Raw genomic sequence first — 24,788 nt, 5'->3', positions numbered from 1 at the left:
TCGAAGTTAATAGAGATAGTAGTGAGATATTTCCATGTTTATAGAGATAGCGGTGTTGATATTTCCACGTTTATACTGATCGCGATGTAGAATTTTCCATGTTTATAGAGATAGCGGTGTGGATAGTTCCATGTTTATAGTGATGGCGGTGTAGATATTTCCATGTTTATACAGATCACTTTGTAGATATTTCCTTGTTTATACAAATAGCGGTGTAGTTATTTCCATGTTTATACAGATAGCGGTGAAGATATTTCCTTGTTTATACAAATAGCACTGTAGATATTTCCATGTATATACAGATCACGGTGTAGATATTTCCTCGTTTATACAAATAGCAGTGTAGTTATTTCCATGTTTATAAAGATAGCGGAGTAGATATTTCCATGTATATACAGATGGCTGTGTAGATATTTCCATGTTTATACAGATGGCTGTGTAGATATTTCCATGTTTATACAGATGACTTGTAGGTATTTCCATGTTAATACAGATGGCGGTGAAGATATTTCCATGTTTACAGAGATAGCTGTGTAGATATTTCCATGTTTATACAGATAGCGGTGTAGATATTTCCATGTTTATACAGATCGCGGTGTAGATATTTCCATGTTTATGCAGATCGCGGTGTAGATATTTCCATGTTTATAGAGATAGCGGTGTAGATATTTCCATGTTTTTACAGATATTGTAGATATTTCCATGTTTACACAGATTGAGGTGTAGGTATTTCCATCTTTCTACAGATGGCATTGTAGATATTTCCATGTTTATACAGATGGCGGTGTAGATATTTCCATGTTTATATAGATGGTGGTATAGATATTATCATGTTTATACAGATAGCTTTGTAGATATTTCCATGTTTATACAGATCGTGGTGAAGATACTTCCATGTTTATACAGATCGCAGTGTAGATATTTCCATGTTTATACAGATCGCGGTGTAGATATTTCCATGTTTATAGAGATAGCGGTGTAGATATTACCATGTTTATACAGATAGCGGTGTAGATATTTCCATGTTTATACAGATTGCGGTGTAGATATTTCCATGTTTATACAGATGGCGGTGTAGATATTTCCATGTTTATACAGATAGCGGTGTAGATATTTCCATGTTTATACAGTTAGCGGTGTAGACATTTCCTCATTTCTACAGATGGCGGTGTAGATATTTCCATCTTTCTACAAATGGCAGTGTAGATATTTCCATGTTTATAGAGATGGCGGTGTAGATATTTCCATGTTTATATAGATGGCAATGTAGATATTTTCTTGTTTATGTAGATGGCGTTGTAGAAATCTCCATGTTTAAAGAGATGCTGGTGTACATATTTCCATGTTTATAGAGACAGCGGTGTAGGTATTTCCATGTTTATACCGATAGCGGTGCAGATATTTCCATGTTTATACAGATTCCTATGCAGATATTTCCATATTTATACAGAGGGCTGTGTAGATATTTCTATGTTTATACAGATGGCAGTGTAGATATTTCCATGTTCCTACACATGACTGTGTAGGCATTTCCATGTTTATACAGATGGCTTTGTAAATATTTACATGTTTACACAGATGGCTTTTTAGATATTTCCATGTTTATACAGATAGCGGTGTAAATATTTCCATGTTTATACAGATGGTGGTGTAGATATTTCCATGTTTATACAGATACCGGTGTAGAAATTTCCATGTTTATACAGACCGCAGTGTAGATATTTCCATGTTTATACAGATAGCAGTTTAGATATTTCCATGTTTGTACAGATGGCGGTGTTGATGTTTCCATCTATACACAGATTGCCGTGTAGTTATTTCCATGTGTATACAGATGGCATTGTAAATATTTCCATGTTTATGCAGATGGTGGTGTAGATATTTCCATGTTTACACAAATGACTGTATAGTTATTTCCATGTTTTTACAGATGGCATTGTAGATATTTCCATGTTTATACAGATAGCGGTGTAGATATTTCCATGTTTATTCAGATAGCGGTTTAGCTATTTCCATGTTTATACAGACCACGGTGTAGATATTTCCATGGTTATACAGATAGCGGTGCAGATATTTCCATGTTTGTACAGATGGCGGTGTTGATATTTCCATCTATACACAGATGACCGTGGAGATATTTCCATGTTTATACAGATGGCGGTGCAGATATTTCCATTGATATGTAGAAGGCGTTGTAGATATTTCCATGTTTATACAGATAACGGTGTAGTTATTTCCATGTTTACATAGATAGCAGTGTAGATATTTCCATGTTTATACCGATAACTTTGTAAGTATTTCCATGTTTATACAGATGGCGGTGTAGATATTTCGATGTTTATAGAGATAGCAGTGGAGATATTTCCATGTTTATAGAGATAGCGGTGTAGATATTTCCACGTTTATACTGATCGCTGTGTAGATTTTTCCATGTTTATAGAGATATCAGTGTGGATATTTCCGTGTTTATACAGATAGGGGTGTAGATATTTCCATGTTTATACAGATGGCTGTGTAGATATTTCCATGTTTATACAGATCACGTTGTAGATATTTCCATGTTTCTACAAATAGCAGTGTAGTTATTTCCATGTTTATACAGATAGCGGTGTAGGTATTTCCATGTTTATACAGATGGCGGTGAAGGTATTTCCATGTTTATAGAGATAGCTGTGTAGATATTTCCATGTTTATACAGATCGCGGTGTAGATATTTCCATGTTTATACAGATCGTGGTGTAGATATTTCCATGTTTATGTAGATCGCGGTGCAGATATTTCCATGTTTATACAGATAGCGGTATAGATACTTCCATGTTTTTACAGATATTGTTGTAGATATTTCCATGTTTACACAGATTGCGGTGTAGGTATTTCCATCTATCTACAGATGGCATTGTAGATATTTCCATGTTTATACAGATGGCGGTGTAGATATTTCCATGTTTATATAGATGGCAATGTAGATATTTCCTTGTTTATGTAGATGGCATTGTAGATATCTCCATGTTTAAAGAGATGGTGGTGTACATATTTCCATGTTTATAGAGACAGCGGTGTAGGTATTTCCATGTTTATACAGATGGCAGTTTAGGTATTTCCATGTTTATGCAGATTGTGGTGTGGATATTTCCATGTTTATTCAGATAGCGGTGTAGATATTTCCATGTTTATACAGATAGTGGTGTAGATATTTCCATGTTTACAGAGATAGAGGTGTAGATATTTCCATATTTGCACAGATTGCGGTGTAGATATTTCCATCCTCACACAGATTGCGTTGTACATATTTCCATGTTTACACAGACAGCTGTGTAGATATTTCCATGTTTACAGAGATATTGTTGAAGATATTTCCATGTTTATAGTGATTGCGGTGTAGATATTTTCATGTTTATAAAGATAGCGGTGTAGATATTTCCATGGTTATACAGATAGCGGTGGAGATATTTCCATGTTTATACAGATAGCGCTGTAGATATTTGCATGTTTATACAGATGGCGGTGTAGATAGTTCCATGTTTATGGAGATGGCGGTGTAGATATTTTCACGTTTATATAGATGGCGGTGTTGATATTTCCATGTTCGTAGAGATTGTGGTGGTGATATTTCCAAGTTTATACAGATAGCGCTGTAGGTATTTCCTTGTTTATACAGATAGTTGTGTAGATACATCCAAGTTTATACAAATGGCTGTGTAGGTATTTCCATGTGTATACAGATGACTCTGTAGATATTTGTATGTTTACACAAATGGCGGTGTAGATATTTCCATATTTATACAGATAGCGGTGTAGATATTTCCATGTTTATACAGGTAACGGTGAAGATATATCCATGTTTATACAGATAGCGATGTAGATATTTCCATGTTTATACAGATAGTGGCGTAGATATTTCCATGTTTACAGAGATAGCGGTGTAGATATTTCCAAATTTATACAGATAGCGGTGTAGATATTTCCATGTTTATACAGATGGCGGTGTAGATAGTTCCATGTTTATGGAGATGGCGGTGTAGATATTTTCACGTTTATATAGATGGCGGTGTTGATATTTCCATGTTTGTAGAGATTGTGGTGGTGATATTTCCAAGTTTATACAGATAGCGCTGTAGGTATTTCCTTGTTTATACAGATAGTTGTGTAGATACATCCAAGTTTATACAAATGGCTGTGTAGGTATTTCCATGTGTATACAGATGACTCTGTAGATATTTGTATGTTTACACAAATGGCGGTGTAGATATTTCCATATTTATACAGATAGCGGTGTAGATATTTCCATGTTTATACAGGTAACGGTGAAGATATATCCATGTTTATACAGATAGCGATGTAGATATTTCCATGTTTATACAGATAGTGGCGTAGATATTTCCATGTTTACAGAGATAGCGGTGTAGATATTTCCATCTTTGCACAGATTGCGGTGTAGATATTTTCATATTTATACAGATCGTGGTGTAGATATTTCCATCTTTCCACAGATGGCAGTTCAGATATTTCCATGTTTATACAGATGACAGTGTAGATATTTCCATGTTTATACAGATAGCGGTGTAGATATTTCCATGTTTATAGAGATAGCTTTGTAGATATTTCCATGTTTATACAGATGACCGTGTAGATATTTCCATGTTTATACAGATCGCGGTGTAGATATTTCCATGTTTATAGAGATCGTGGTGTAGATATTTCCAAGTTTATACAGATAGCGGTGTAGATATTTCCATGTTTATACAGATAGCGGTGTAGATATTTCCATGTTTATACAGATGGCGGTGTAGATAGTTCCATGTTTATAGAGATGGCGGTGTAGATATTTCCATGTTCATAGAGATAGCGGTGTAGATATCTCCATGATCATAGAGATAGCAGTGAGGATATTTCCATGTTTATACAGATAGCAGTGTAGATATTTCCATTTTTATAGAGATAGCGGTTTTGAAATTTCATATTTATTCAGATAGCGGTGTAGATATTTCCATGTTTATAGACATAGCGATCTAGATATTTCCATGTTTATACAGCTCGCGGTGCAGATATTTATATCTTTATACAGATGGCATTGTAGATGTTTCCTTATTCACACACATGGCGGTGTAGATGTTTCCATGTTTATACAGACGGCGGAGTAGTTAGTTCCATGTTTATGGAGACGGCAGTGTAGATATTTTCAGGTTTATAGAGATGGCGGTGTAGATATTTCCATGTTTATAGAGATAGCAGTGTAGATATTTACATGTTTATACAGATGGCTGTGTAGATATTTCCATGTGTATTCAGATATCATTGTAGATATTTTCATGTTTATACAGATCACTGTATAGGTACTTCCATGTTTTTACAGATGGCAGTGCAGATATTTCCATGTTTATAGAGATAGCGGTGTAGATATTTTCATGTTTATAAAGATTGCGGTGGAGATATGTCCATGTTTATACAGATAGCAATGGAGATATTTCCACGTTAATACACATAGCGGTGTCGATATTTCCATGTTTATACAGAGAGCGGTGTAGATATTTCCATGCTTATACAGATGGCAGTGCCGATATTTCCATGTTTATACAGAGTTCTCTGTAGATATTTCCACGTTTACATAGATGACAGTGTAGATATTTCCAGGTTTATACAGATGACTTTGTAGATATTTCCATGTTAATACAGATGGCGGTGTAGATATTTCCATGTTTATAGAGATAGCGGTGTAGATATTTCCATGTTTATTGAGATAGCGGTTTAAATATTTCCATATTTATACAGATAGTGGTTTAGAAATTTCCATGTTTTTACAGATAGCGGTGTAGATATTTCCATCTTTATTCAGAGAGTGCTGTACATATTTCCATGTTTATACAGATCACTGTGTAGATATTTCCATGTTTATACAGATAACGTTGTAGATATTTCCATCTTTATACAAACGGTGGCGTAGATATTTCCATGTTCCTACACATGACTGTGTAATTATTTCCATGTTTATAAAGATGGCGGTGTAGATATTTCCATATTTATAGAGACAGCAGTGTAGATATTTCCAGGTTTATACAGATAGCGGTGTAAATATTTCCATGTTTATACAGATCGTGGTGTAGATATTTCCATGTTTATACAGATACCGGTGTAGATATTTCCATGTTTATTCAGATAAATTTGTAAGTATTTTCATGTTTATACAGATGGCGGTGTAGATATTTCGATGTGTATAGAGATAGCAGTGGAGATATTTCCATGTTTATATAGATAGCGGTGTAGATATTTCCATGTTTATACTGATCGCGGTGTAGATATTCCCATGTTTATAGAGATGGCGGTGTATATAATTCCATGTTCATAGAGATAGCAGTGACGATTTTTCCATGTTTATAGAGATAGTGGTGTGGATATTTCGATGTTTATACAGATAGGGGTGTAGATATTTCCATGTTTATAGAGATGGCGGTGTAGATATTTCCATGTTTATTCAGATCACGGTGTAGATATTTCCTTGTTTATACAAATAGCGGTGTAGTTATTTCCATGTTTATACAGATAGCGGTGTAGATATTTCCATGTATATACAGATGGCTGTGTAGATATTTCCATGTTTATACCGTTAGCGGTGTTGGTATTTCTACGTTTTACAGATAGCGATGTAGATATTTCCATATTTATACAGCTCGCGGTGCAGATATTTATATCTTTATACAGATGGCATTGTAGATATTTCCTTATTCACACAGATGGCGGTGTAGATATTTCCATGTTTATACAGATTGCGAAGTAGTTAGTTTCATGTTTATGGAGATGGCAGTGTAGATATTTTCATGTTTATAGAGATGGCGGTGTAGATATTTCCATGTTTATAGAGATAGCAGTGTAGATATTTACATGTTTATACAGATGGCTTTGTAGATATTTCCATGTGTATAGAGATGGCATTGTAGATATTTCCATGTTTATACAGATGACTGTATAGGTATTTCAATGTTTTTACAGATGACAGTGCAGATATTTCCATGTTTATAGAGATAGCGATGTAGATATTTCAATGTTTGTACAGATGGCGGTGTTGATATTTCCATCTATACACAGATGGCCGTGTAGATATTTCCATGTTTATACAGATGGCGGCATAGGTATTTCCATGGACATGCAGATGGCGGTGTAGATAGTTCCATGTTTATACAGATAGCGTTGTAGATATTTCCATGTTTACACAGATGGTGGTGTAGATATTTCCGTGTTTATACACATTGCGGAGTAGATACTTCCATCTTTATGGAGATGGCAGTGTACATATTTTCATGTTTATAGAGATGGCGGTGTAGACATTTCCATATTTATAGATATAGCGGTGTACATATTTCCATCTTTCTACAGATGGCAGTTTAGATATTTCCATGTTTATACAGATGGCCATGTAGATATTTCCATATTTATACAGATGTCTGTGTAGATATTTCCATGTGTATACAGATGGTATTGTAGGTATTTCCATGTATATACAGATGGCGGTGTAGATATTTCCATGTTTATTCAGATGACTGTGTAGATATTTCCATGTTTTTACAGATGGCAGAGTAGATATTTCAATCTTTATAGAGATGGCGCTGTAGATATTTGCATGTTTAAACAGATAACGGTGGAGATATTTCCATGTTTATACAGACAGCAGTGGAGATATTTCCATGTTTATACACATATCGGTATACATATTTCCATGTTTATAGAGACAGCGGTGTAGGTATTTCCATGTTTATACAGATAGCGGTGCAGATATTTCCATGTTTACACAGATGCCTATGCAGATATTTCCATATTTATACAGAGGGCTGTGTAGATATTTCTATGTTTATGCAGATGGCAGTGTAGATATTTCCATGTTCCTACACATGACTGTTTAGGTATTTCCATCTTTATACAGATGGCTTTGTAGATATTAACATGTTTATAGAGATAGCGGTGCAGAAATTCCCATGTTTATACAGATTTCGCTGTATATATTTCCATTTTTATAAAGATCGTGGTGTAGATATTTCCATGTTTATACAGATAGCGGTGCAGATATTTCCATGTTTACACAGCTAGCGGTGTAGATATTTCTATGTATATACAAACCGCGGTGTAGATATTTCCATCTGTATACAGATAGCGGTGCAGATATTTCCATGTTTGTACAGATGGCGGTGTTGATATTTCCATCTATACACAGATGACTGTGTCGATATTTCCATGTTTATACAGATGGTGGCACAGATATTTCCAGAGATATGTAGATAACGTGGTAGATATTTCCATGTTTATACTGATAGCGGTGTAGTTATTTCCATGATTATATAGATAGCGGTGTAGATATTTCCATGTATATACACATGGCTGTGTAGATATTTCCATGTTTATACAGATGGTGTTGTAGATATTTCCATGTTTATACAGATAACTTTGTATTTCCATGTTTATACAGATGGCGGTGTAGATATTTCAATATTTATAGAGATAGCAGTGGAGATATTTCCATGTTTATACAGATAGCGGTGTAGATATTTCCATGTATATACTGATCGTGGTGTAGACATTTCCATGTTTATAGAGATGGCGGTGTAGATGTTTCCATGTTCATAGAGATAGCGGTGTTTACTTTTCCATGTTTATAGAGATAGCGGTGGGGATATTTCCATGTTTATACAGATAGGGGTGTAGATATTTCCATGTTTATAAAGATGGCGGTGTAGATATTTCCATGTTTATACAGATCGCGGTGTAGATATTTCCATGTTTATACAGATCGCGGTGTAGATATTTCCATGTTTATACAGATCGTGGTGAAGGTATTTCCATGTTTGTACAGATCGCGGTGTTGATATTTCCATGTTTATACAGATCGCGGTGTAGATATTTCCATGTTTATACAGATAGCGGTGTTGATATTTCCATGTTTATACTGATCATGGTGTAGATATTTCCATGTTTATAGAGATGATGGTGTAGATATTTCCATGTTCATAGAGATAGCGGTGTTGATTTTTCCATGTTTATAGAGACAGCGGTGTGGATATTTCCATGTTTATACAGATAGGGCTGTAGATATTTCCATGTTTATAGAGATGGCGGTGTAGATATTTCCATGTTTATACAGATCACGGTGTAGATATTTGCTTGTTTATACAAATAGCGGTGTAGTTATTCCCAGGTTTATACAGAGAGCGATGTAGATATTTCCATGTATATACAGATGGCTGAGTAGATATTTCCATGTTTATACAGATGGCTGTGTAGATATTTCCATCTTTCTACAGATGGCACTGTAGATATTTCCATGTTTATACAGATGGCGGTGTATATATTTCCATGGTTATATAGGTGGTGGTGTAGATATTACCATGTTTATACAGATAGCGTTGTAGATATTTCCATGTTTATACAGATCGTGGTGAAGATATTTCCATGTTTATACAGATTGCGGTGTAGCTATTTCCATGTTTATAGAGATAGCGGTGTAGGTATTTCCATGTTTATAGACATAGCGTTGTAGATATTTCCATGTTTATAAAGATGGCGTTGTAGCTATTTCCATGTTTATACCGATAGCGGTGTTGGTATTTCGACGTTTATACAGATAGCGATGTAGATATTTCCATGTTTATGCAGCTCGCGGTGCAGGTATTTATATCTTTATAGAGATGGCATTGTAGATATTTCCTTATTCACACAGATGGCGGTGTAGATGTTTCCATGTTTATACAGATGGCGGAGTAGTTAGTTCCATGTTTATGGAGATGCTAGTGTAGATATTTTCATGTTTATAGAGATGGCGGTGTAGATACTTCCATGTTTATAGAGATAGCAGTGTAGAAATTTGCATGTTTATTCAGATGGCTGTGTAGATATTTCCTTGTGTATACAGATGGCATTGTACATATTTCCATGTTTATACAGATGGTGGTGTAGATATTTCCATGTTTTCACAGATGACTCTATAAGTATTTCCATGTTTATACAGATGTCTTTGTAGATACTTCCATGTTGATAGAGATAGCGGTGTAGATATTTCCATGTTTATACAGATAGCGGTGTAGAGATTTCCATGTTTATACAGACCGCGGTGTAGATATTTCCATGTTTATACAGATTGCGGTGCAGATATTTCCATGTTTGAACAGATGGCGGTGTTGATATTTCCATCTATACACAGATGAACGTGTAGATATTTCCATGTTTATACAGACGGCGGTGCAGATATTTCCATGGATATGTAGATGGCGGTGTAGATATTTCCATGTTTATAGAGATAGCTGTGTAGATATTTCCATTTTTATACAGATAGCTGTGTAAATATTTCCATGTTTCTACAGATGACTTTGTAGGTATTTCCATGTTTATACACATGGCGGTGTAGATATTTCCATGTTTATAGAGATTGCGGTGTAGATATTTCCATGTTTATACAGATAGCGGTGTAGATATTTCCATGTTTATACAGATCGCGGTGTAGATATTTCCATGTTTATACAGATCGCGGTGTAGATATTTCCATGTTTATACAGATAGCGGTGAAGATATTTCCATGTTTTTACAGATATCGGTGTAGAGATTTCCATGTTTACACAGATTGCGGTGTAGATATTTCCATCTTTCTACAGATGGCATTGTAGATATTTCCATGTTTATACAGATGGCGGTGTAGAAGTTTCCATGTCTATATAGATGGTGGTTTAGATATTACCATGTTTATACAGATAGCGGTGTACATATTTCCATGTTTATACAGATCGTGGTGAAGGTATTTCCATGTTTGTACAGATCGCGGTGTAGATATTTCCATGTTTATACAGATCGCGGTGTAGATATTTCCATGTTTATACAGATAGCGGTGTTGATATTTCCATGTTTATACTGATCGTGGTGTAGATATTTCCATGTTTATAGACATGGTGGTGTAGATATTTCCATGTTCATAGAGATACCGGTGTTGATTTTTCCATGTTTATAGAGATAGCGGTGTGGATATTTCCATGTTTATACAGATAGGGCTGTAGATATTTCCACGTTTATAGAGATGGCGGTGTAGATATTTCCATGTTTATACAGATCACGGTGCAGATATTTGCTTGTTTATACAAATTGCGGTGTAGTTATTCCCATGTTTATACAGAGAGCGATGTAGATATTTCCATGTATATACAGATGGCTGTGTAGATATTTCCATGTTTATACAGATGGCTGTGTAGATATTTCCATGTTTATACAGATGACTTTGTAGGTATTTCCATGTTTATACAGATGGCGGTGTAGAAATTACCATGTTTATAGAGATAGCGGTGCAGATATTTCCATGTTTATACTGATAGCGGTGTATATATTTCCATGTTTATACAGATCGTTGGGTAGATATTTCCATGTATATACAGATACCGGAGTAGATATTTCCATGTTTATACAGACTGCAGTGACGGTATTTCTATGTTTATACAGATAGCGGTGTAGATATTTCCATGTTTGTACAGATGGCGGTGTTGATATTTCCATCTGTACACAGATTGCCGTGAAGATATTTCCATCTTTATACAGATGGCGTTGTAGATATTTCCATGGATATGCAGATGGCGGTGTGGATATTTCCATGTTTATAGAGATAGCGGTGTAGGTATTTCCATGTTTATAGACATAGCGGTGTAGATATTTCCATGTTTATATAGATGGCGTTGTAGATATTTCCATGTTTATAATGATAGCAGTGTTGGTATTTCCACGTTTATGCAGATAGCGATGTAGATATTTCCATGTTTATACAGCTCGCGGTGCAGATATATATATTTTTATACAGATGGCATTGTAGATATTTCCTTATTCACACAGATGGCGATGTAGATGTTTCCATGTTTATGCAGATGGCGGAGTAGTTAGTTCCATGTTTATGGAGATGGCAGTGTAGATATTTTCATGTTTATAGAGATGGCGTTGTAGATATTTCCATGCTTATAGAGATAGCAGTGTAGATATTTACACGTTTATACAGATGGCTGTGTAGATATTTCCATGTGTATACAGTTGGCATTGTAGATATTTCCATGTTTATACAGATGACTGTATAGGTATTTCCATGTTTTTACAGATGGCAGTGAAGATATTTGCATGTTTATACAGATAGCGGTGTAGATATTTCCATGTATAAACAGATGTCTCTGTAGATATTTCCATGTTTAAACAGATGGTGATGTAGATATTTCCTTGTTTATACAAATAGTGGTGTATTTATTTCCATGTTTATACAGATAGCGGTGTAGATATTTCCATGTATATACAGACGGCTCTGTAGATATTTCCATATTTATACAGATGGCTGTGTAGATATTTCCATGTTTAAACAGATGACTTTGTAGGTATTTCCATGTTTATACAGATTGTGGTGTACATATTTCCATGTTTATAGAGATAGGAGTGTAGGTATTTCCATGTTTATACAGAAAGCGGTGTAGATATTTCCATGTTATACAGATCGCGGTGTAGATATTTCCATGTTTATACAGATTGCGGTGTAGATATTTCCATGTTCCTACACATGACTGTGTTGGCATTTCCATGTTTATACAGATGGCTTTGTAGATATTTCCATGTTTATAGAGATAGCCGTGTAGATATTTCCATGTTTATACAGATAGCGGTGAAAATATTTCCATGTTTATACAGATCGTGGTGTAGAAATTTCCATGTTTATACAGACCGCAGTGTGGATATTTCCATGTTTATACAGATGGCGGTGTAGATATTTCCATGTTTATAGAGATAGCGGTGTAGGTATTTCCATATTTATACAGATAACGGTGTACATATTTCCATGTTTATACAGATAGCAGAGTAAATATTTCCATGTTTATACAGATAGCGGTGTAGATATTTCCATGTTTTACAGATCGCGGTGTAGATATTTCCATGTTTATACAGATAGCGGTGTAGATATTTCCATGTTTTACAGATCGCGGTGTAGATATTTCCATGTTTATACAGATAGCGGTGTAGATATTTCCATGTTCCTACACATGACTGTGTTGGTATTTCCATGTTTATACAGATGGCTTTGTAGATATTTCCATGTTTGTAGAGATAGCGGTGTAGATATTTCCATGTTTATACAGATAGCGGTTTAGCTATTTCCATGTTTATACAGACCGCGGTGTAGATATTTCCATGTTTATACAGATAGCGGTGCAGATATTTCCATGTTTCTAGATATGGCGGTGTTGATATTTCCATCTATACACAGATGACCGTGTAGATATTTCCATGTTTATACAGATGGTGGCGCAGATATTTCCATGGATATGTAGAAGGCGGTGTAGATATTTCCATGTTTATACAGATAACGGTGTAGTTATTTCCATGTTTATATAGATAGCGGTGTAGATATTTCCATGTATATACACATGGCTGTGTAGATATTTCCATGTTTATACAGATGGCAGTGTAGATATTTCCATGTTTATACCGATAACTTTGTAAGTATTTCCATGTTTACACAGATGGTGGTGTAGATATTTCGAAGTTAATAGAGATAGTAGTGGAGATATTTCCATGTTTATAGAGATAGCGGTGTTGATATTTCCACGTTTATACTGATCGCGATGTAGAATTTTCCATGTTTATAGAGATAGCGGTGTGGATAGTTCCATGTTTATAGTGATGGCGGTGTAGATATTTCCATGTTTATACAGATCACTTTGTAGATATTTCCTTGTTTATACAAATAGCGGTGTAGTTATTTCCATGTTTATACAGATAGCGGTGAAGATATTTCCTTGTTTATACAAATAGCACTGTAGATATTTCCATGTATATACAGATCACGGTGTAGATATTTCCTCGTTTATACAAATAGCAGTGTAGTTATTTCCATGTTTATAAAGATAGCGGAGTAGATATTTCCATGTATATACAGATGGCTGTGTAGATATTTCCATGTTTATACAGATGGCTGTGTAGATATTTCCATGTTTATATAGATGACATGTAGGTATTTCCATGTTAATACAGATGGCGGTGAAGATATTTCCATGTTTACAGAGATAGCTGTGTAGATATTTCCATGTTTATACAGATAGCGGTGTAGATATTTCCATGTTTATACAGATCGCGGTGTAGATATTTCCATGTTTATGCAGATCGCGGTGTAGATATTTCCATGTTTATACAGATAGCGGTGTAGATATTTCCATGTTTTTACAGATATTGTTGATATTTCCATGTTTACACAGATTGAGGTGTAGGTATTTCCATCTTTCTACAGATGGCATTGTAGATATTTCCATGTTTATACAGATGGCGGTGTAGATATTTCCATGTTTATATAGATGGTGGTATAGATATTATCATGTTTATACAGATAGCTTTGTAGATATTTCCATGTTTATACAGATCGTGGTGAAGATACTTCCATGTTTATACAGATCGCAGTGTAGATATTTCCATGTTTATACAGATCGCGGTGTAGATATTATCATGTTTATACAGATAGCGGTGTAGATATTACCATGTTTATACAGATAGCAGTGTAGATATTACCATGTTTATACAGATAGCGGTGTAGATATTTCCATGTTTATACAGATTGCGGTGTAGATATTTCCATGTTTATACAGATGGCGGTGTAGATATTTCCATGTTTATACAGATAGCGGTGTAGATATTTCCATGTTTATACAGTTAGCGGTGTAGACGTTTCCTCATTTCTACAGATGGCGGTGTAGATATTTCCATCTTTCTACAAATGGCAGTGTAGATATTTCCATGTTTATAGAGATGGCGGTGTAGATATTTCCATGTTTATATAGATGGCAATGTAGATATTTTCTTGTTTATGTAGATGGCGTTGTAGAAATCTCCATGTTTAAAGAGATGCTGGTGTACATATTTCCATGTTTATAGAGACAGCGGTGTAGGTATTTCCATGTTTATACCGATAGCGGTGCAGATATTTCCATGTTTATACAGATTCCTATGCAGATATTTCCATATTTATACAGAGGGCTGTGTAGATATTTCTATGTTTATACAGATGGCAGTGTAGATATTTCCATGTTCCTACACATGACTGTGTAGGCATTTCCATGTTTATACAGATGGCTTTGTAAATATTTACATGTTTATACAGATGGCTTTTTAGATATTTCCATGTTTATACAGATAGCGGTGTAAATATTTCCATGTTTATACAGATGGTGGTGTAGATATTTCCATGTTTATACAGATACCGGTGTAGAAATTTCCATGTTTATACAGACCGCAGTGTAGATATTTCCATGTTTATACAGATAGCGGTTTAGATATTTCCATGTTTGTACAGATGGCGGTGTTGATGTTTCCATCTATACACAGATTGCCGTGTAGTTAATTCCATGTGTATACAGATGGCATTGTAAATATTTCCATGTTTATGCAAATGGTGGTGTAGATATTTCCATGTTTACACAAATGACTGTATAGTTATTCCATGTTTTTACAGATGGCATTGTAGATATTTCCATGTTTATACAGATAGCGGTGTAGATATTTCCATGTTTATTCAGATAGCGGTTTAGCTATTTCCATGTTTGTACAGACCACGGTGTAGATATTTCCATGGTTATACAGATAGCGGTGCAGATATTTCCATGTTTGTACAGATGGCGGTGTTGATATTTCCATCTATACACAGATGACCGTGGAGATATTTCCATGTTTATACAGATGGCGGTGTAGATATTTCCATGTTTATACAGATCACGTTGTAGATATTTCCATGTTTATACAAATAGCAGTGTATTTATTTCCATGTTTATACAGATAGCGGTGTAGATATTTCCATGTATATACAGATGGCTGCGTAGATATTTCCATGTTTATACAGATGGCTGTGTAGATATTTCCATGTTTATACAGATGACTTGTAGGTATTTCCCTGTTTATACAGATGGCGGTGAAGGTATTTCCATGTTTATAGAGATAGCTGTGTAGATATTTCCATGTTTATACAGATCGCGGTGTAGATATTTCCATGTTTATACAGATCGTGGTGTAGATATTTCCATGTTTATGTAGATCGCGGTGTAGATATTTCCATGTTTATACAGATAGCGGTATAGATACTTCCATGTTTTTACAGATATTGTTGTAGATATTTCCATGTTTACACAGATTGCGGTGTAGGTATTTCCATCTTTCTACAGATGGCATTGTAGATATTTCCATGTTTATACAGATGGCGCTGTAGATATTTCCATGTTTATATAGATGGCAATGTAGATATTTTCTTGTTTATGTAGATGGCATTGTAGATATCTCCATGTTTAAAGAGATGGTGGTGTACATATTTCCATGTTTATAGAGTCAGCGGTGTAGGTAGTTCCATGTTTATACAGATGGCAGTTTAGGTATTTCCATGTTTATGCAGATTGTGGTGTGGATATTTCCATGTTTATTCAGATAGCGGTGTAGATATTTCCATGTTTATACAGATAGTGGTGTAGATATTTCCATGTTTACAGAGATAGAGGTGTAGATATTTCCATATTTGCACAGATTGCGGTGTAGATATTTCCATCCTCACACAGATTGCGTTGTACATATTTCCATGTTTACACAGACAGCTGTGTAGATATTTCCATGTTTACACAGATATTGTTGAAGATATTTCCATGTTTATAGTGATTGCGGTGTAGATATTTTCATCTTCATAAAGATAGCGGTGTAGATATTTCCATGGTTATACAGATAGCGGTGGAGATATTTCCATGTTTATACAGATAGCGCTGTAGATATTTGCATGTTTATACAGATGGCGGTGTAGATAGTTCCATGTTTATGGAGATGGCGGTGTAGATATTTTCACGTTCATATAGATGGCGGTGTTGATATTTCCATGTTCGTAGAGATTGTGGTGGTGATATTTCCAAGTTTATACAGATAGCGCTGTAGGTATTTCCTTGTTTATACAGATAGTTGTGTAGATACATCCAAGTTTATACAAATGGCTGTGTAGGTATTTCCATGTGTATACAGATGACTCTGTAGATATTTGTATGTTTACACAAATGGCGGTGTAGATATTTCCATATTTATACAGATAGCGGTGTAGATATTTCCATGTTTATACAGGTAACGGTGAAGATATATCCATGTTTATACAGATAGCGATGTAGATATTTCCATGTTTATACAGATAGTGGCGTAGATATTTCCATGTTTACAGAGATAGCGGTGTAGATATTTCCATCTTTGCACAGATTGCGGTGTAGATATTTCCATCTTTACACAGATAGCGGTGTAGATATTTTCATATTTATACAGATCGTGGTGTAGATATTTCCATCTTTCCACAGATGGCAGTTCAGATATTTCCATGTTTATACAGATGACAGTGTAGATATTTCCATGTTTATACAGATAGCGGTGTAGATATTTCCATGATTATAGAGAAAGCTTTGTAGATATTTCCATGTTTATACAGATGACCGTGTAGATATTTCCATGTTTCTACAGATCGCGGTGTAGATATTTCCATGTTTATACAGATAGTGGTGTAGATATTTCCAAGTTTATACAGATAGCGGTGTAGATATTTCCATGTTTATACAGATAGCGGTGTAGATATTTCCATGTTTATACAGATGGCGGTGTAGATAGTTCCATGTTTATAGAGATGGCGGTGTAGATATTTCCATGTTCATAGAGATAGCGGCGTAGATATCTCCATGATCATAGAGATAGCAGTAAGGATATTTCCATGTTTATACAGATAGCAGTGTAGATATTTCCATTTTTATAGAGATAGCGGTTTTGAAATTTCATATTTATTCAGATAGCGGTGTAGATATTTCCATGTTTATAGACATAGCGATCTAGATATTTCCATGTTTATACAGCTCGCGGTGCAGATATTTATATCTTTATACAGATGGCATTGTAGATGTTTCCTTATTCACACACATGGCGGTGTAGATGTTTCCATGTTTATACAGACGGCGGAGTAGTTAGTTCCATGTTTATGGAGACGGCAGTGTAGATATTTTCAGGTTTATAGAGATGGCGGTGTAGATATTTCCATGTTTATAGAGATAGCAGTGTAGATATTTACATGTTTATACAGATGGCTGTGTAGATATTTCCATGTGTATTCAGATGGCATTGTAGATATTTTCATGTTTATACAGATCACTGTATAGGTACTTCCATGTTTTTACAGATGGCAGTGCAGATATTTCCATGTTTATAGAGATAGCGGTGTAGATATTTTCATGTTTATAAAGATTGCGGTGGAGATATGTCCATGTTTATACAGATAGCAATGGAGATATTTCCACGTTAATACACATAGCGGTGTCGATATTTCCATGTTTATACAGAGAGCGGTGTAGATATTTCCATGCTTATACAGATGGCAGTGCCGATATTTCCATGTTTATACAGAGTTCTCTGTAGATATTTCCACGTTTACATAGATGACACTGTAGATATTTCCAGGTTTATACAGATGACTGTGTAGATATTTCCAGGTTAATACAGGTGGCGGTGTAGATATTTCCATGTATATAGAGATAGCGGTGTAGATATTTCCATGTTTATTGAGATAGCGGTTTAAATATTTCCATATTTATACAGATAGTGGTTTAGAAATTTCCATGTTTTTACAGATAGCGGTGTAGATATTTCCATCTTTATTCAGAGAGTGCTGTACATATTTCCATGTTTATACAGATCACTGTGTAGATATTTCCATGTTTATACAGATAACGTTGTAGATATTTCCATCTTTATACAAACGGTGGCGTAGATATTTCCATGTTCCTACACATGACTGTGTAATTATTTCCATGTTTATAAAGATGGCGGTGTAGATATTTCCATATTTATAGAGACAGCAGTGTAGATATTTCCAGGTTTATACAGATAGCGGTGTAAATATTTCCATCTTTATACAGATCGTGGTGTAGATATTTCCATGTTTATACAGATACCGGTGTAGATATTTCCATGTTTATTCAGATAAATTTGTAGGTATTTTCATGTTTATACAGATGGCGGTGTAGATATTTCGATGTGTATAGAGATAGCAGTGGAGATATTTCCATGTTTAGATAGCGGTGTAGATATTTCATGTTTATACTGATCGCGGTGTAGATATTCCCATGTTTATAGAGATGGTGGTGTATATAATTCCATGTTCATAGAGATAGCGGTGACGATTTTTCCATGTTTATAGAGATAGTGGTGTGGATATTTCGATGTTTATACAGATAGGGGTGTAGATATTTCCATGCTTATAGAGATGGCGGTGTAGATATTTCCATGTTTATTCAGATCACGGTGTAGATATTTCCTTGTTTATACAAATAGCGGTGTAGTTATTTCCATGTTTATACAGATAGCGGTGTAGATATTTCCATGTATATACAGATGGCTGTGTAGATATTTCCATGTTTATACCGTTAGCAGTGTTGTTATTTCTACGTTTTACAGATAGCGATGTAGATATTTCCATATTTATACAGCTCGCGGTGCAGATATTTATATCTTTATACAGATGGCATTGTAGATATTTCCTTATTCACACAGATGGCGGTGTAGATATTTCCATGTTTATACAGATTGCGAAGTAGTTAGTTTCATGTTTATGGAGATGGCAGTGTAGATATTTTCATGTTTATAGAGATGGCGGTGTAGATATTTCCATGTTTATAGAGATAGCAGTGTAGATATTTACATGTTTATACAGATGGCTGTGTAGATATTTCCATGTGTATAGAGATGGCATTGTAGATATTTCCATGTTTATACAGATGACTGTATATGTATTTCAATATTTTTACAGATGACAGTGCAGATATTTCCATGTTTATAGAGATAGCGATGTAGATATTTCCATGTTTGTACAGATGGCGGTGTTGATATTTCCATCTATGCACAGATGGCCGTGTAGATATTTCCATGTTTATACAGATGGCGGCATAGGTATTTCCATGGACATGCAGATGGCGGTGTAGATAGTTCCATGTTTATACAGATAGCGTTGTAGATATTTCCATGTTTACACAGATGGTGGTGTAGATATTTCCGTGTTTATACACATTGCGGAGTAGATACTTCCATCTTTATGGAGATGGCAGTGTACATATTTTCATGTTTATAGAGATGGCGGTGTAGACATTTCCATATTTATAGATATAGCGGTGTACATATTTCCATCTTTCTACAGATGGCAGTTTAGATATTTCCATGTTTATACAGATGGCCATGTAGATATTTCCATATTTATACAGATGTCTGTGTAGATATTTCCATGTGTATACAGATGGTATTGTAGGTATTTCCATGTATATACAGATGGTGGTGTAGATATTTCCATGTTTATTCATATGACTGTGTAGATATTTCCATGTTTTTACAGATGGCAGAGTAGATATTTCAATCTTTATAGAGAAGGCGCTGTAGATATTTCCATGTTTAAACAGATAACGGTGGAGATATTTCCATGTTTATACAGACAGCAGTGTAGGTATTTCCATGTTTATACAGATAGCGGTGCAGATATTTCCATGTTTACACAGATGCCTATGCAGATATTTCCATATTTATACAGAGGGCTGTGTAGATATTTCTATGTTTATACAGATGGCAGTGTAGATATTTCCATGTTCCTACACATGACTGTTTAGGTATTTCCATCTTTATACAGATGGCTTTGTAGATATTAACATGTTTATAGAGATAGCGGTGCAGAAATTCCCATGTTTATACAGATTTCGCTGTATATATTTCCATTTTTATAAAGATCGTGGTGTAGATATTTCCATGTTTATACAGATAGCGGTGCAGATATTTCCATGTTTATACAGCTAGCGGTGTAGATATTTCCATGTATATACAAACCGCGGTGTAGATATTTCCATGTGTATACAGATAGCGGTGCAGATATTTCCATGTTTGTACAGATGGCGGTGTTGATATTTCCATCTATACACAGATGACTGTGTCGATATTTCCATGTTTATACAGATGGTGGCACAGATATTTCCATAGATATGTAGATAACGTGGTAGATATTTCCATGTTTATACTGATAGCGGTGTAGTTATTTCCATGATTATATAGATAGCGGTGTAGATATTTCCATGTATATACACATGGCTGTGTAGATATTTCCATGTTTATACAGATGGTGTTGTAGATATTTCCATGTTTATACAGATAACTTTGTATTTCCATGTTTATACAGATGGCGGTGTAGATATTTCAATATTTATAGAGATAGCAGTGGAGATATTTCCATGTTTATACAGATAGCGGTGTAGATATTTCCATGTTTATACTGATCGTGGTGTAGACATTTCCATGTTTATAGAGATGGCGGTGTGGATGTTTCCATGTTCATAGAGATAGCGGTGTTTACTTTTCCATGTTTATAGAGATAGCGGTGGGGATATTTCCATGTTTATACAGATAGGGTTGTAGGTATTTCCATGTTTATAAAGATGGCGGTGTAGATATTTCCATGTTTATACAGATCGCGGTGTAGATATTTCCATGTTTATACAGATCGCGGTGTAGATATTTCCATGTTTATACAGATCGTGGTGAAGGTATTTCCATGTTTGTACAGATCGCGGTGTTGATATTTCCATGTTTATACAGATCGCGGTGTAGATATTTCCATGTTTATACAGATAGCGGTGTTGATATTTCCATGTTTATACTGATCATGGTGTAGATATTTCCATGTTTATAGAGATGATGGTGTAGATATTTCCATGTTCATAGAGATAGCGTTGTTGATTTTTCCATGTTTATAGAGACAGCGGTGTGGATATTTCCATGTTTATACAGATAGGGCTGTAGATATTTCCATGTTTATAGAGATGGCGGTGTAGATATTTCCATGTTTATACAGATCACGGTGTAGATATTTGCTTGTTTATACAAATAGCGGTGTAGTTATTCCCAGGTTTATACAGAGAGCGATGTAGATATTTCCATGTATATACAGATGGCTGAGTAGATATTTCCATGTTTATACAGATGGCTGTGTAGATATTTCCATCTTTCTACAGATGGCATTGTAGATATTTCCATGTTTATACAGATGGCGGTGTAGATATTTCCATGGTTATATGGATGGTGGTGTAGATGTTACCATGTTTATACAGATAGCGTTGTAGATATTTCCATGTTTATACAGATCGTGGTGAAGATATTTCCATGTTTATACAGATTGCGGTGTAGCTATTTCCATGTTTATAGAGATAGCGGTGTAGGTATTTCCATGTTTATAGACACAGCGTTGTAGATATTTCCATGTTTATAAAGATGGCGTTGTAGCTATTTCCATGTTTATACCGATAACGGTGTTGGTATTTCGACGTTTATACAGATAGCGATGTAGATATTTCCATGTTTATGCAGCTCGCGGTGCAGGTATTTATATCTTTATAGAGATGGCATTGTAGATATTTCCTTATTCACACAGATGGCGGTGTAGATGTTTCCATGTTTATACAGATGGCGGAGTAGTTAGTTCCATGTTTATGGAGATGCTAGTGTAGATATTTTCATGTTTATAGAGATGGCGGTGTAGATACTTCCATGTTTATAGAGATAGCAGTGTAGAAATTTGCATGTTTATTCAGATGGCTGTGTAGATATTTCCTTGTGTATACAGATGGCATTGTACCTATTTCCATGTTTATACAGATGGTGGTGTAGATATTTCCATGTTTACACAGATAACTCTATAAGTATTTCCATGTTTATACAGATGTCTTTGTAGATACTTCCATGTTTATAGAGATAGCGGTGTAGATATTTCCATGTTTATACAGATAGCGGTGTAGATATTTCCATGTTTATACAGACCGCGGTGTAGATATTTCCATGTTTATACAGAGAGCGGTGCAGATATTTCCATGTTTGAACAGATGGCGGTGTTGATATTTCCATCTATACACAGATGAACGTGTAGATATTTCCATGTTTATACAGACGGCGGTGCAGATATTTCCATGGATATGTAGATGGCGGTGTAGATATTTCCATGTTTATAGAGATAGCTGTGTAGATATTTCCATTTTTATACAGATGGCTGTGTAAATATTTCCATGTTTCTACAGATGACTTTGTAGGTATTTCCATGTTTATACACATGGCGGTGTAGATATTTCCATGTTTATAGAGATTGCGGTGTAGATATTTCCACGTTTATACAGATAGCGGTGTAGATATTTCCATGTTTATACAGATCGTGGTGTAGATATTTCCATGTTTATACAGATCGCGTTGTAGATATTTCCATGTTTATACAGATAGAGGTGAAGATATTTCCATGTTTTTACAGATATCGGTGTAGAGATTTCCATGTTTACACAGATTGCGGTGTAGATATTTCCATCTTTCTACAGATGGCATTGTAGATATTTCCATGTTTATACAGATGGCGGTGTAGAAGTTTCCATGTCTATATAGATGGTGGTTTAGATATTACCATGTTTATACAGATAGCGGTGTACATATTTCCATGTTTATACAGATCGTGGTGAAGGTATTTCCATGTTTGTACAGATCGCGGTGTAGATATTTCCATGTTTATACAGATCGCGGTGTAGATATTTCCATGTTTATACAGATAGCGGTGTTGATATTTCCATGTTTATACTGATCGTGGTGTAGATATTTCCATGTTTATAGAGATGGTGGTGTAGATATTTCCATGTTCATAGAGATAGCGGTGTTGATTTTTCCATGTTTATAGAGATAGCGGTGTGGATATTTCCATGTTTATACAGATAGGGCTGTAGATATTTCCACGTTTATAGAGATGGCGGTGTAGATATTTCCATGTTTATTCAGATCACGGTGCAGATATTTGCTAGTTTATACAAATTGCGGTGTAGTTATTCCCATGTTTATACAGAGAGCGATGTAGATATTTCCATGTATATACAGATGGCTGTGTAGATGTTTCCATGTTTATACAGATGGCTGTGTAGATATTTCCATGTTCATACAGATGACTTTGTAGGTATTTCCATGTTTATACAGATGGCGGTGTAGAAATTACCATGTTTATAGAGATAGCGGTGCAGATATTTCCATGTTTATACAGATAGCGGTGTATATATTTCCATGTTTATACAGATCGTGGGGTAGATATTTCCATGTATATACAGATACCGGAGTAGATATTTCCATGTTTATACAGACTGCAGTGTCGGTATTTCTATGTTTATACAGATAGCGGTGTAGATATTTCCATGTTTGTACAGATGGCGGTGTTGATATTTCCATCTGTACACAGATTGCCGTGAAGATATTTCCATCTTTATACAGATGGCGTTGTAGATATTTCCATGGATATGCAGATGGCGGTGTGGATATTTCCATGTTTATAGAGATAGCGGTGTAGGTATTTCCATGTTTATAGACATAGCGGTGTAGATATTTCCATGTTTATATAGATGGCGTTGTAGATATTTCCATGTTTATAATGATAGCAGTGTTGCTATTTCCACGTTTATACAGATAGCGATGTAGGTATTTCCATGTTTATAGAGATCGCGGTGCAGATATATATATTTTTATACAGATGGCATTGTAGATATTTCCTTATTCACACAGATGGCCGTGTAGATATTTCCATGTTTATGCAGATGGCGGAGTAGTTAGTTCCATGTTTATGGAGATGGCAGTGTAGATATTTTCATGTTTATAGAGATGGCGTTGTAGATATTTCCATGCTTATAGAGATAGCAGTGTAGACATTTACATGTGTATACAGATGG

This window comes from Pan paniscus, chromosome 6 (genome assembly GCF_029289425.2).
Source record: "Pan paniscus chromosome 6, NHGRI_mPanPan1-v2.0_pri, whole genome shotgun sequence".
NCBI lineage: Eukaryota > Metazoa > Chordata > Mammalia > Primates > Hominidae > Pan > Pan paniscus.
The sequence above is the reverse complement of the archived record's forward strand: the minus strand, read 5'-3'. Positions refer to the sequence as shown.